This window comes from Melanaphis sacchari, unplaced genomic scaffold, assembly GCF_002803265.2.
Source record: "Melanaphis sacchari strain LSU unplaced genomic scaffold, SCAv2.0 Contig9_pilon_pilon, whole genome shotgun sequence".
Classification (NCBI taxonomy): domain Eukaryota; kingdom Metazoa; phylum Arthropoda; class Insecta; order Hemiptera; family Aphididae; genus Melanaphis; species Melanaphis sacchari.
The window spans coordinates 19,343-36,116 of NW_020271711.1; the positions used below are offsets into that span (position 1 = coordinate 19,343).

At 25.5% G+C, this 16,774-nt stretch overlaps 2 non-coding genes across 2 annotated transcripts; one reads left to right on the top strand and one right to left on the bottom strand.

Moving 5' to 3' along the window:
• The first annotated feature begins 3,362 nt into the window (after window positions 1-3,362).
• Window positions 3,363-3,434, top strand: Trnag-ucc. The gene has a single exon. It is a non-coding gene; the product is annotated as a tRNA-Gly (tRNA).
• Window positions 3,435-4,329: 895 nt separating this feature from the next.
• Window positions 4,330-4,401, bottom strand: Trnag-ucc. Its single transcript has one exon. It is a non-coding gene; the product is annotated as a tRNA-Gly (tRNA).
• Between the last annotated feature and the right edge of the window lie 12,373 nt (window positions 4,402-16,774).

The window sequence follows — 16,774 nt, forward strand, 5'->3', positions numbered from 1 at the left end:
CGTAAAAAAAAGAAAAGAAAAATTGTAATATCCTACGATTTGTAAAAAAAATTAAAAAAAACGACCAACCTTTATTATAATATAGAACATTTCGATCTGTTCAATAATTTCTACTAAAAAAAAAAAAAAACCATATATCTATTAATCTTACACCCCTCTCTTCCCTCAAACGTTGTAAATATTATATATTATTATTTATAAAATATATACAAAATTGAACATTTCATCGAAATATAATTTATTATACATTATTTTCTACATATTATATTAAACAAATACAAATAACTGATAGGTACGAGTTTATTAGGGCGCCTTATTTTGATAAAGCAATTTATTAAATTTAATAAATATATGTATATCTATTTAATATGTATACCATATAATATATAATATTATTGTTATTAATTTTTGTTAATACCACTTAGCCGTATAACAGTGCGTAAATGTTTATGGTATAAATATAGGCAATATCTAAAAATTAAGGTACATTTTTTACGCTATACGAGTGTTCGAATGTTTGCGCTTCTTCCTATTGCGCAAGTTCGGGACACAACAATACATACATTTTATAACATTTCATTCGGATGCATGCTGGGCGGGTAAGAACCAGTATAGGTATTATATACTTTATAAAATATTTGCAAAGAATGGTTTCAGCCAACATTAATTTACTACCTATATAATATATGTGTCAATTGTGCTGTAGGTACTCGAAGATCTGGAGAAAAGAATAAAAATGTAGGTGTGTTATTATGTTATTCACGTGAAGTTTAAGATACAATATATAAAACTAAATGCGCAGCACAAAAGTAGAGAGCATAATCGAAGAGAAAAGACCACCCGAGAGATAACACACAAATCGAGTAAATTTATTTCAATATATACTATAATAACGATAATAACAATAAAATAACCTTTTCTAATATTATATACGGTATCCCAGAATCTGGTGTTATATCTACTTACATTAATGTAACTATAATATTACGTGATTGTTAAATGATTAAGAAGTAATAAGAATTGTATAGATCAAGAAGTATTAAAAATTTAAAACCAACGAAATTATTCACGACACATATTAAATGGAAGGAAGAAAAAAAAATCATTATTTTTAATTATTATAATTATTCAAAATTATTTATACATTTTTTATCATTAATTGCAATATTAAATTAAGGGTATTAGGTATATTAAAAAAAGTTGTTTAGGTAAGTGGGTACCGTTCTGTTGATCAGTAGATGTCTAATGATTAATGGGTCACTGTTAATGGATGTGCTTAGTTTGAACTCAATTATCATTTAAGACGATTTTGAGTTTGTCAGTTTACATATCACTTACTTTATTTATTTTGATGTTATTGTAATGGAAATTTTTATCAAATACATGTAAAAAAATCGCGCCTATATATTATTAATATTTTGTGATTAAAATATGAACAACTTATTTAGAACCTTGTATTAAATATTTGATTATTTAAATTTTTTGATTGAGTGAAAACTCGATTACAAAAAAATTTATAAAAATTTGAATTTAAGTACTCATAAAAAAATAATTCGACTTTCTGTAGAATTTTTTTTAAAAATGTTGAAAAACTTATCGAGGATATACTAAATTTTATAACCATCAGTGCAATAGACTTTGTTGTGAATCGCTCAGATACACACAAACATAACTTTATATTAATAAAGACTGTTATAAACAAAAAAACAGTTTTAATTAAAATATAAATTCACCTAATTTGATAATTTTAGTACATGAAAGATATACTTATTACTGATTAAAAAAAAAAATAATAGTATATTTGACAAATGATAAATCAATGTACCTAAATAAAAAATAATTCTGAGGCTGACAGCTTATATCACTTTAATAAGTATGATATATTGATATGTATTTAGATAATGCTATTTTCTATTCAAGTTATCTTTTCATTATCAGAAAAACAGAGCATTTTAAAATGTCATTGTATGTATAAAAAATAATAAATTGCGTTAAAAATGTCAAGCAACTACAGTAACTAATAACGTTATTCTTTGTTTAATTAAAAATTTTTATAAACATAGTTGTGATAAATGATAATATTATATTATAAATGTTTGAGTTTCAATAACAATAACTTATAAACAACTTATTGAATAAAATTATCAAGCCGTACTAATAAAAAATTGAATATTTTATCATTTTCAACTACCACAAATAATTTGCAGATTATGATAGATTTTGTCATAATTTGAACTTCAAACTATGTCTATATTAATTAAATTAAGAATATTAAGATATATAAATTATTTTAAATACCTATTTACTATTTTGTAAAATAGCAATTTATTGTTAAAATAAATAGATAATCTACCTATTTTTACGGGCGCTTGTAAATTCCACCAATTGCGACCTTTTTAGACCTTTTTCATGTAAATTCCACCAGTACAGTTTTATTTTTATTTAGATATTCAGGATTTACCCTTTTACATTTGTGATTAAAAAATTAGTATTACAGTATAGGTATGATATAAATTTATTAAATACGCAATAACAATAAAACAATAGTAAGCAGAAATAATAATAAGTTACAATAGATAATAGGTTAATAATGATTTATGTACAGATTTCTTATTTATACATACTATAATATTAAGGTACTATTTCATTTTTTTTTTTACACAAATTTGAAAAAAAAAAATATGTAATAATTAACAATGATCATCAGTTAGTAGTTACTTATTTTACCATCGGTGGAGTTACCATGTTTTCAGGTCAAAAATACAAACCGGTGAAATTTACATGTTTTAAATTCAACCCAAAAATCGACTACCTATAAATCGGTGGAATTTCCAATCACCCATTTTTACGTTATTTTGATTCCAACTATTGCTAAATAATTAGATAGACAGGGTATAAATAATAAGAATAAAACTATAGTTATTTATGAGAGGTTGTACTTACGTCAATATTATAGTCGAACACTATTTAGTATTTAGAATTTACTGCTTAAATAGTTATATGTTAGGTATACATTATAATATATGTTAATTTATTACTATTATAAAATTTGAATTTTACATAATTTAAATTTACGTTTCCTAAGAACTTATGTAAAAGAATATTATTAAAATTTACTAATACCCCGTATATGTATATATTTAATATATATAATATAAATATGGATTCTCAATCTGTTTTTATTCACAGCCGTGTACTCTAAAACTATATATATATTATGTAATGTGTATGAAAGCTTTATATTTTCAATAATTTTGGGATCCGTTTAAGGCCTTTGCTGAATTTAAAAAACTAGTGGTATAGTATTATACTGTTTACAATATAAAAAACCTAAAACTTCTAAGTAACTATTACACACCCATGCGATGGTGGTGTAATGGTCAGCATAGTTGCCTTCCAAGCAGTTGATCCGGGTTCGATTCCCGGCCATCGCAGCATCCGTTTTTTTATTAGTTTTTTCCATCCCTTATAAAATTGAAACTTTTTGTATTTAATTATTTTTTTTTTTTTTTTAGTTTATTTTGTACATTTATTTTTCTCTAAGTTATGAATTATTGGTAGTGGAAAATTTTAATGATATATTTTAAACAAATGTAATTTTAAAAATTAATAGTAATTACATATTATTTACTTTCAGTCATAAGTTTATATGAGCAAATAAGCAATAACAACAACAGTGGATCGTATAAATAAAATCTTAAAATGAATCAATAATTTAATCGTTTATTAAATTGTTATTAATTTCTAACGACAACATAAAATACATTTTTTTGCACAAATTTTGTTATAATTCTAACTTTAATATTCGTAAATAGGTATTGCGACTATAGATTTTCGATATTTTTTAATTCAAATATTAATAATTTAAATGGTGTTTTGTATTAATTTTTCAAATATTTCTATACAGTGAATAATTTTTAATCGATATTAATAAAAAAAAACTAAAAATAAAAATAAAAATTTCTCACGACAATACATAGAAAATGATCATATTAATCTAAACATTTGGTGAAAATTACATTGTACTTACAATTATTCGTTTACGAATTACAGTATTTAAACAAAATTGATTTTTTTAAAAATTGTAATTGTGTAAGAATTCCCGTTTTTCTTTAACTTTTTTTTAATTTGTAATTTTTTAAAGAAAAAATTTGATCTAATTTGCTATTATAAAACCGACCACAAAATTTAAAATTGAGGCAGTTTAGTAATCATCTTACACATATAAACACACACAAATGATTTTGTTCAGAATTTAATAATTAATTTAATGCTAAAAGTTAAATAAATAATACAGGGTGGAAGAAAAAACTGTGAAAAAAAAATTACTGCGATGGCCGGGAATCGAACCCGGATCAACTGCTTGGAAGGCAACTATGCTGACCATTACACCACCATCGCACATGTCTGTTGATTGAACATTTGGTATCTATTGAAGTGTAACACTTCTAATTTATTAATCAATATTATGTAATATCTAGTATACTTGTAAAAATAAGATAACTAGGTGGATATTAAATAATATAATGATAATATATTTATTATTTTCTAACACGAGTCTTAAAGAAATTTAGATATTAACTACGGTGAATTTAAATTTAACTAATAAATTCACTGTTATGTACCTAATATCAAAGTAGGTAACTACAATAATAAGTAGTAATTAATTGACGTTTGGTAACATAGGCGGGGAATTATTGATTCCGCCGAAACTACCTGTTTAGGAAAAAGGTTTGTATCGATTCCGCCGGCAATTAATTCCGCCGGCTACTGTTTAAAATATCCACACATCGATTCTGCTGGACACTGTTTATCCCCCCCCCCCTTGTATATATATTTTTAAATATATAGCAGCGGTTTCCAAACTTTTTTAGTTTACGTCATCATAAAAATAAAAAAAAGAATTGCACCTTCTATGAATAAATAAATAACAATTTTATAGTACTTAATTATCCAAATATTTTTATCGTTTCGATAAAATAAATCAACAATAAATATTATTAAATTTCTATTTAAAGTATTACAACATTTTTAATTTTTATGAAAAAAAAAAAAAAAACAATAATTATTATTATTAATATTTATGTGAATATATATAAAAATATTAAAATGTATAGTCTAAATTGTACAAATTGATAATAATAATTGTATAAATCAAAATTAAAATGTATAATCTAATTAATATTATTTAATAATATTAATTAATATGTCTTACACATGTACGACATAGCAAATTTTCGTTCACCGATAAACAGTAGCCGGCGGAATTAATATCCGGTGGAATCAATACCTAAATATTATAGACAGTAGTCGGCGGAATCAATATGTAGATATTATAAAAAATAGTCCGCGGAGTCAATAGCCGGCGGAATCGATATACGCCCCCGTAGGCGTGCACAGGGGTATTTGGCAGATAGATAGTGTAAAATCATTAAATATTCAAAGGGGCACTAGATATTTTCTTATTATTATCAAGACTATCGTGAGAAGATGGGGGGGAGGGGATGTAATTAACAGACACATACTAATTGCGGACGAATTATTCAGGTCAGTATCATAACATAATAATAATTGCGGACTCGAATTTTGTTGTCATAATACAAATTGCGCGCAGAGTTTTTTTAATTAAAACCACGTAAGCTGCCCTTTATTACTTGTTCAGGATTTAAGAAAAGCTACCCAAAAAATTAGTAGGCGAAGTTAAAAATATTTGTGTCTTGCAAAAGAATAATAGTTATTTTTAAAACTATTGATGTTTTTTTTTTATAAAATATTTATAGATTATCGTTATTATTTATCCATTTATCGTCATAGGTTTTATAGATTTTGTAGTAAAAATTTGTTTGTAACTGCCTTTTTATCGTCAATATCAAACAATACATTTCATTTCCCAACTTTATAATATAAATAATAATTTATCCGTAATTAGCGTAATTAGTATAGGTATTATATTTATGACCGCAATTCGCATGCTAGTTTCTTAGATTTCGTCCGTAACTAACATAATGTTTGTTTCACACCAAATTTAACAAGTCGGCAATTATTCAATTATTCTGTATTGAAGACCTTTTATTCTTTTTTTTTTTGCTTATTTTGAAAGTCCGCTGTAGTATAGACAAAATTATTACTGTTTAATCAGTTATAAAATAGTTTATATATATAAGTTTTATAAGTTCCATAATAATGGCAAGACATAAAACTCGACACAATATTTTGTTATGTTAATTTAAAAATTATTAATCATTAGCAGAGTAGAATAATAAACACATTAGGAATTTAAGTTCTTATAGAATACCAATACATTTTACGTATTGTACTTAAAATATTTAAAAATAATTTTAAAGACTTTGTACCCTACACTCAACAGATTAATACAAAAATATAGATTCAAATACCTAAATAATCCGTTTGCGCATTTGGCCGAAATATATTTTAGCAATGAAATAAAATGTATATTTAATTAAAAACACTAAATTTATAAATACAATAGGTATATTTCTTTTAATAACTGTGTTAAAAATTTTAAAAACCGATTTCGTTGCACATTTGGTTTTTGGAGTTACCATAAAACTACACAAAGAAAACAAAATTGATTCTCATTTTTGTTTTGCGATCATTTTGAAAAAATACAGGAAATACTTCCCAAATATACCAACTTGATTCAATTTGCTATTAGAATTTTTTTCCCTCAAAGTTGAAGATCGAAATATTATTTCTACTGTATACATTTTAAACGCAGACATAGACAAATTCATATCATAATAAAATCAAAACACCATTTGTTCTGAATCCAAAATATAATGTCACTTCGAAACATTTTACTTCACTACTCTGACTTATTTTAATTACTTGCTAAAAGTTATTTCCATATATATTACAGGTATAATATCATAAAATAATATTGACGGCTGCCTACAATTTACATCATTATTAATCAACTAATTATTCAACTATCACTCTAGTTTTACGCATTAACACCAAGTCCCTACGCGATCTGGTGGAGGCATTGGAGAAAATTTTTATATCGTTTATGGTGGCCCATACAGTAGGTGGCGCTTAGCTTATCGAATTTTTGGAAGCAGCTTTCGGTGACTGCTCGGGATCGTTTGAATAGTCGTTGTTTTGAGTACCGAACAACGATTACTGCTGGTAGGGAAATATTTTAACCTTTGCTACGTTTTTTTAAATTATTTTCGGCACGAAATAGTTAGTTTTCGAACATGATAATATTTGTGAATTGTGTAATGTTTAGTGTAACTACCTACCGTTTGTGGCGAAATCTAAACATCGTTTAAACGATATCAAACATCACAATAGGCAATTGATACAACATCAGTTATCACTTGTACAGTTGTTTTATTCACAAATGCTGAATTAGCATTTACGCACTGGGTACAGATAAGGAGTTAAACCATAAGTCCATAACACGCAATAGTATTTGCCTATCAATACTCCTTCATTTTACCACAATACCATTTCCAATTTATTCAATATAATTTTAAAACTTACAAGAGCATATAATATTATTGAGTTTTGGATAATGGCTTAACCAATAATACATCATTATAATTTATAATACAATAAAATATATTTTGTATTTTGTGTTGGTAAACAGAAAGACCCGCTATTGATATCAGCGATATCTATCGACTGGTCCGCACATTCTTCAACCGTAAATTTGTTAAAAGTTTCACTACTGTCGGTAGATAGCACAGCGTGTTTTTTATCCGTTAAAATAAATAAAAATCTACGTCGATTAGTGCCCGTGTACGTTTTTTCTTATAATTAAATGACTTGCTTTTTTCATTTTTTTCGGTATTTTAAATAAAATGAATAATCTTGACTAAATATAACTAATTAATTTTACGATAATTTAATTTAAAATTATGCGTACATTTAGAATAATTAATGTACATTATGTTTTTATAAGTTAAAAATACACTCATTTTTAATCAAGCCCTAGGGACATCTCTGATTTATTGTTATTTTATATAACAAGATAATAAAAAATGTATTTCTTTTATTAACTGTTTCTCTATAATCAGCCATAAAATATTATTTCACTTATCTAACACGATGAGACCATCGTACTGTGAAGTATACACTTTGCCGGATATTTGTCACCCTAGGCAAATGCCCCTTTTCAACTCCAGTTAATACTTACCTTACCATTTTGGCGTGAAAGTACAGCTCACTTAAATTAACAGTGCTCGGAGGTAAACACTCACTCGCTCTTAAATTTACCACTGAGTACAGATTTGGATGTTTAAACATAAAATAGATATTCAAAAGACGCTTATTACATGGGGATGAAATCCATTATAACAAATAAATATTATTATAATATTGTCATTTAATCACGATAAACTAATTGCGTAAATGTTATTAGTCATTTCAGAATATAGATTAAATATAATTAATTATTACTATGTGTTCACTGTTGTATATTTATGAAATAATGTATGTATTACATAAGGTATTTAGAGTTAGGATTTTTTTTTTTTTTTGATAATTTATAAGTATTAAACCCATAAACATGTCTAAAAATTATTATTGCTAGTTAATGATGATAACTTAAATAATACTTGTATTAATTGACAAGATTTTCTGTTTATCATTAAATTCTGCGACTATCGCTCAAATATAAAATTCGGAGAAACTTACCATTCGCACTAACTTCATCTCCCTATCTTTCAAACTTAAGAATAATATATATACATAAATATTTTGAATTCACTCGCAAGTCATGAAATCTTTTTTCATTGAACTGAATTTCCAAATCGTGTATTTTAACGAAAATATATAATATGGACATTCGTTTCATATTACACTTAGTGTAATTAATAATTATGAGGAAAATAGTGTTACTAATGTAAAGTATTTAAACTATACTTACACATATTGTCTTAATTTTCTATAAATAAAAATATAACAATATTCTACTATACTGTATTATATTTTATTTTAAGGAAATATTTTTTTTTTCCAATCGAGATTGACAACCATACATGTTTTTTTAATCGATTTTAATTTTTAACAGCTAATAAACAATTTTATTATGTCATCATATTTTATCTTGTACTAAATTATTATATTATTATAAAGTTATGAAATATGATTACAGATAATTATTATTATAAATATTAAGTATTTTATTATGTCGACTTATTTTTTTATCTTATTATTAATTTTTGCATAATAATTGACTACGATCTCGACTATTACATACTTTAATATTTTTAAAACATGTACAGTGCATGTTTTATTGTTTATTAAGACGTTTTTACCTTAAGTATACGAGCGAGACAAAAGTCCTTGTCTTTCTATTTTTTTTTTAATAAAAAAAAAAATATGAATCTAATTGAAAGGGAATATGAAGGTTAAATTTATAACAGTAGAGAAAATATTCAAGGGGAAAAAAGTAAAATACAATTATAAAGCATTTTTATGTCTTGATTAAAATTTATTTTTAATAAATAAAAAATAACGAACAAACGATTTTGAAATTAATTAATGCAGTATCGTTGGAGTATAGAAAGTTAATAGGGTTTACGTATAGATCCATCTAACATATTTAATTTGCGTGATCACGAAAACATTATAAATACTTGGAATAAGGAATATTATCGCTAGTATGATAGTTCACTTAAAAGACCGTTTTTACAGAGAATTTTTGAAAAAAAAAAGTAACGATTTAATTTGTCATTTCTGATAAAGTTGATAAAAATATAGAATATTTATGCGAAAAAATGATTAAATTATTTTAAAAATCATTTTATTAAGAGGTTAAGCACTTTTGTCCTGCTCTCTTTATTATGACAAAAACTCTATCAATCAATAGAGTATACATGTTTTAAGTTTGTTGTTGATTTGACGATTTCCCATACTTAGATAGCGCGAGAGTGTGAGACCATCCGACCTTGTAACAAACTACTATTCAATATTTTTATAATAAAATTTTATATTATATTGCCATGTTGATATATCATTCTGAATATGGCAATAACTAAAGAACATTCATAAAAATCATGATAATAATATAATTTTATAACAAAACTACGTTGTTGTAAAAAAAACCTCAATCAATTTCATTATATATTTTTTGATATATATTAGCATAGCTACCAGACAATACATTTATAAATATAATGATCAGCTTTGCATTTTCTTTGAAGGCAATCAATCAAAATAAGAATTTTTACTGTTATTCTTGATTTGAAAGATACATTTTTTTTTTACTTCACATCGTTATTGGCAATTATTAACGAGTACGTTACATATTTACGCTTCTTTGATTACACTCTAGGAAACCAAAATATTTGAACAACTAGAGAAAAAGTTTAATAAAAAAAATGATTTACTCGTATTAAAGGTAGCAATTTAATCAAATACTAACATTATTGAAGTAAAAGCTGTATTTTTATAAAATATAGTTTTTAACAATGTACAAGTGAGTTTATGAACAAAAATTAAACCAATTATGATGAAAAGTTCATTTTATAAGCATATTTTACAGAACACTTATAGATAAAATTCAAAGAAAAATATTAAATTCCTATCATTTAATGCTTTTAACTAGTAAACAAATATTTAAATTCTATTGTTGAAGAAAATTTAATAGGTTTTAATTTGTACCACTTGATAAACAACCCATGTTCACGTGTTTATTTTATTTGCATTATAATATATATTATAATAATTAAATATGTGTATGAAATAAATAAAATTGTTGACAATCACAAATGTAATAAAACTTGATATTGTTTAATTAATATAGTGATGTACTTAATTAATAATAATAGATAATTATTTTATAAAATAAGATTATTACGAAGACGTTTTTAAGAACGAAAATATTGACTTAATTGCTTAGTTAACTATTATTATTTTTCTACTACGCAAATACTATTTTATATTATTGATTTAAAATAATTATTCTATTTGACATATATTAATTTAACATCTGAAAATATTTTTAACTCTATTGGAATACATTTTTTTTTTTTTTTTTGATAATCAAACACATTAATCAAATTAATCACATCCAAACAACCAATAACAACTTTTAATAAGTATAAATTATATTGATTAGGATAATTTAGTAATTCTCATTTTAGTATAATCGACAATAATACGAGTAATATTATTTTAAAGATTTGTTTTTTAGTTAAATAGGAAGCTTTTATATTTTTTCCATTTTATAACAAAGCAATAAAATGTCAAATAAGTAATATGCATTACGGCGGACCAATGCCAGCGGCGGTTGACACAAAGTACCTATAAACATGGAACAACTAAATGTGTCTTTGTCCTTTGATCAACACATAAAAAATATTAAGACGAAAATTTTTGTAGAAAGTAGGACTAAGAAGAAAAGAATTCTTTTTAAGAACTTAAGGGACAAAATCACTTTAGTTCCCGTGCTAAAGTTTTTCGGTTTTTTCGAAATGTTTCTTTTAAAGCAAGTATTTAAAAAAAATGTCACTATTTGAAAGTCTAACCATAAAAATGAACTGAGAGAAACAAATAAGTTTTTATAAAAATTGTTGTATTTTTTTTTTTTTTTTTAATTATTGGCAATAATGTTGATTCTAATCACGAGTTCAAAAATAAATCTGCTGCAACAAGTTTATTTTATGAATTATCAATTCCATCATAGTTATTGAATTTTATCGAAAATAGTATTGAAAGCGTTTATCAGCGTTAATGACTGACATGATGTAACAATACGCTTCAAGTTATCGTCCAGCGCATTAACGCAACATAATATGCACAGTACAATAAAATGTAGGCTCCTCAAAAATATTACCTATTTATAATTAATACATATCTATTAAAACTATATAAAATGTATTTATTATTTTATTATATAATTATTTATTTATTTATTTATATGCTATGAGAGTATTTTAAGTTTAAATTTTCATGATACTTATAATATAATTAAAATTTCAACGTCATAAAATGCTTCTGTGAGAGTTGTATCCCTTTCACCCCCATAAATAGGCTTCTGCCTTATAGTAATATGAGTAAGGTCAAATTTCACATGAAACAGGAAAAGGTCGTTCGAATTTCACCAGAATTAAAAAAATAATCATATTTGAATTGTACCTACTCTTAGTAAAAGCAGGAAATGTACAAATTGCAATTATTGTCTTGATCACATTATGGTTTAAGTAAAGAGCACAGTACTGAGTACAGTAATATAATGACTGTAATAATTACCTATAGGTACATTAAAATGATAAGCGCCGTTGTCAACAACATAATATACTTGATTAATAAAACTCAGATCAAATACTCGGTGTAATACCCAGTAATCATTAATATTAATAATAATAATAATAATAATAACAGATTATAAAGTCAGAAGTGAAGCGCGTGCAATCGCCATTCGTTGGAATCGAGAAACTGAACGACAGATTAATAATGATGCATCATAACGATATTATTACGGGATTGCGTTTCATTTCCCAATTCATGGTCGACTACGTTTAGTAACGGTATTAGGCATAAAGAAAAAAACCGGAGTAGTAGTTACGCTATATAGTAGGTATCTATAGTAATCTATTGCAACTCGTAAATAACTAAGCAACTTTATAAATGGACGTGTTAAATTTAAATTCAATAATAAATCAATGTACGTATACAATGAAAAACGATTTTAAACGAAAACACATCTATCAGTCTATACTTTTGTAGATATTGTACAACATATTTATATAATTATGAGTAATTTATTTTTTATCAGTTAAATTACAGTAAGTTGAACTAGACTGACAAAAACAAATTGTATTTGTGATACAATAATTATATTATATTAGTAATAATTGGTAATCGGTTTTGATTATTTTATAGGTCGATAACCATGCAGTGTATTACGAATTAAATAGCTCGAGATGAATAATATTAATATATGTAATGGTAAAAAGGTTCAAGTCTCTGCAAAAAGTGTTTTTATTTAACAACAAAACCGAAATCATTTAATTTGTGTTTTAGTATTCAATTCTGTTAAAAATTGATCTCAAAATGCTTGTAACTAAAATGTGTGGTTATGTAATTAGGTACTAATTTTGTTTTTAACGATTTTTTTGTATCTGTAAGAAAAATATGTGTAACATTGCATTTATAAAATGTCCAAACTTTTTTCCTCATAATAAAAATTAATAACTACGTTGACAAAAAAAAAACCCAAAATAATAAAATTTATATTCTAAATGTTTAAAAATTAGCACAAAATATAACAAAAATTAATACTTTGAAAATCATATCAAGTCTACATAATATTGATAAAATTAGGAACTCGATGAAAAAGATAAATTACCTACAACAAAAAAATTGAATTTTATCTTGTCAAAAAACAAGCTTTTTCTAAATCACCGTTTTTTCGTCGTGTGTTTTTGTTTATCTCAATTATTTGAAAAACTAATTGATATTTTTTACTATTGATTCGTCAAGTATCCAATTAAATCTTAATTTCAACTCAAAACACTCTTAAAGTTGAGCGTGAGATATTTTTATTACTACGAAAATTGATGAAAAAAAAATATACGGGTAATATCTCGATAAAACCGATATTACATTGTGGATACGCACAGAGTATTAAAAAAATTATGACTTCAATGTCGATACCAATTATCAAGTTCCTCACCGCGTCAGTCCTACTTTGGGCTCGGATTTTTTCCGACCTAATATCAATCCGTGATCACTAATTAGATGATTATTTTCAAATAATACCTAACTACACCATATGGTCGTGATTCATAATAATTTGAGAAGGTCCTTTCCGGGTTCTTCTCTTGTATCATTTCCCAATTATACATTTCTATGGCACAATTCTCCGAAACGTTGGGGGGGGGGATGTCGACAAAATGTAATAATACTTTTGTCGTATTTGAACACACGTATACCAGACACACTTGTACACGTGCCAGTAAAAACCGTATACAGTGTGATCCACGTCAGCCATAAACTATTATAATATGTTTTGTATAATTTTTTACGTGTCACCTAAACAGGTGTGTTGCACTCGTTCAGTGACGTTGTAAACGCGTTTTTCCTCCATTAATACATGTATTAATAAAGGAAATTGAATTTGAAATTATTTTTTGGGTTTTCCACGCAGGAACAATTCTGGTGTTTTTCTGTTTTTTTCTTTTTTTTTTTTTTATCAACATAAAAATTTATTGTTAAAGCATTACAACATAGCTACGTCGTAATTTCGAAAACATTATGCCAACACCTGGTGTGTTTGTTACATCTTTGCCCATTACTCGCTCGATTTTATAACTCTGTTACAGTTCACGATCCGTGTTTAAGGATTTATGTGATGAAGTATCGTGAATGTACCGACTAGCTGTATACATACAGCCTACATTTTATTGTTTGCGTCGTGCGACGTATATTACATTTATTTTGTGTTTTCGTTGTTTTATTATTTTCCGTATTTACTGATGTCTCCGATTGTAGATCGTTGTCTGTTTGATTCGTTGGAATAATAATAAAATGTTATTTTCGAATGAGTTTGTTTTCCGTATGCATAAACGTTTTCGTTGAAAGAGTGGATTTCGATGTGGAAAGAGTAAACAATGATTACAAGCCTTTGAGTGAAAAAAGCGTTCGAGGCAACTGATAATTTATAATGATCACAACTAATATTATGTTAACGTAAAGTAAGGTATAAAATAGGGATACATGGGGTACTTAATAATGGGTGCAGGGTACGAATAATATAGCTATCATAATAGTTGAACGGTATACAGTTTATACACAATGATGGACGATGGTTGTTCGTTGATTTGGCCCAATTTCTAAGAGTGTAACAATATTGCAAACATGGAATCTATAAAATAAAAAGAGATAAAACGGCAAAAATAAAAACAGCAATGTATACAAAAAAATCAAAAGCAATAAAGCAAAGTTTATTTTATCTTTGAACAAGGTATTATTTTAACTTATATTTTTTATAATATTTGTATAAATATTAAACCAATAAAAATTTTAAAAATATGTACACAACTTAAAAAATAATATGAAATATAATAAGTAAAAATCATTATTTGTTTTAATAATGTTGTAGATTAAAAATACGAATTTTGAATTTAAAACAACAGACCTTGCTAGGATTTTGGAAAACACTAAACATTAATTTTCAAAATGACTTATGGGCCGCAAACATTATTTTATTAAAAATACAAACTGCAGATATAAATCAATTTTTATCAAATATGAGCGTCATTCGAATTATTAATACGAAATAATATAAAAATAATAATTATTTTATTTATTGATTTGGTGTTATTTTGAGGTTGATAGACAAATCTTTATGTTTATGTCAAAATATTCATAATATTTTATAGAATTAAGCCACAAAAATAAATTTTTTTTTACACTGTAAAATGTACAAAATTTAATTTTACCTATTATTTTATACAACGACATAAAATCTGTAAATGGACCACATAGTGGACACTGGACATTACTGTTTTAAAATAATTTGTTTATGTTGTTAAACTTACCACTAGCTTAGTTGTTGATGACATAAAATATTTTCTAAGATTATTATATGTAATAATAAATAGCAATAAATAATTATAGTTATAGTTAAGTTTTAATATTTTGGTTTTCGCTTTTCTTATTTTAGGTATTTTATGGTTTTGACTTTGATTTTTTATTACAATACATAAAGTAACTGCTAGATCTATTTACCGGAGGGAAGTTACGTACATGAATATTTTTCCTTAAGCTGCTATAGCATTAGGTATAATTACGTACATCTGTAATACGCCTTTACCGAAATTATGATCTATTAGATTGAAATCGTAATTGTAATATGTATGCGAATATTTGGGTATTTAAATTATACATTCATGTAACCATGAGTATAACGCACACTTGAATATTTGAGCATGAAATATTTTGCATATTTTCAATTACCTTAGCACTTAAAACACATTACTTCAAATAAACCGCGTGCGCCACGCTGCGAAATTAAATCAACTTTTGTTTTTCACAAAGGAAGTCATTCTGACGTCACGCATGTATGAAACATCAAACATCAACTTCGATGTACAAATAAAAAAATACTCAGTGTTCGTGACTTGTTTGTGGCGTTAGAGAAAATCAATGATAAACATATGCGTATACAAACTTAGTTTATGATATATAACAAAATCTTTGAAAACTTTCACCAATTTTTGCAGTTCTATTCATCCCATCATACCATAAAATAGGTAAAATACTTACAGAGTTGACGGAAATTTTTCCCGTATTGTAATTTGGTGGTATAATAAATTATCACGTTTACATTGTTTCGGAAAAAATATTTCAAAACAGAACATTTACCTCATGTTGACATACGCATATAAATTCGGCTTTCATCAGTTTCATCATATATCGTGAAAGTCAAGAACGAATGATAAACACAATAAATTATGTATTTAAATGTACTTTCAGAAACGCTTTGATCAGTTGAACGATGATTATATGTCTATACAGTGAGTTTGCTCAAACAGATACAAACAAATATTATATCAGTTAATAACCATACTGGTTGAAATACGTCATTGAGAGGTTAAAAGTAGTAGGTATAGGTATATTATATTTAAAGAAAGTATATTTTTGTTATACCATAGGTAAAACTCGTCTTAAAAAGCATATTAACTTTTTTTAATTACGCTGTATATTTCTTGATTATTAATATTTCAAAAATTATCAATGCTGTTGTCTCGTGAATGATGTTCTCTATAAATTATTTTTTAACGAAGTTTTATTT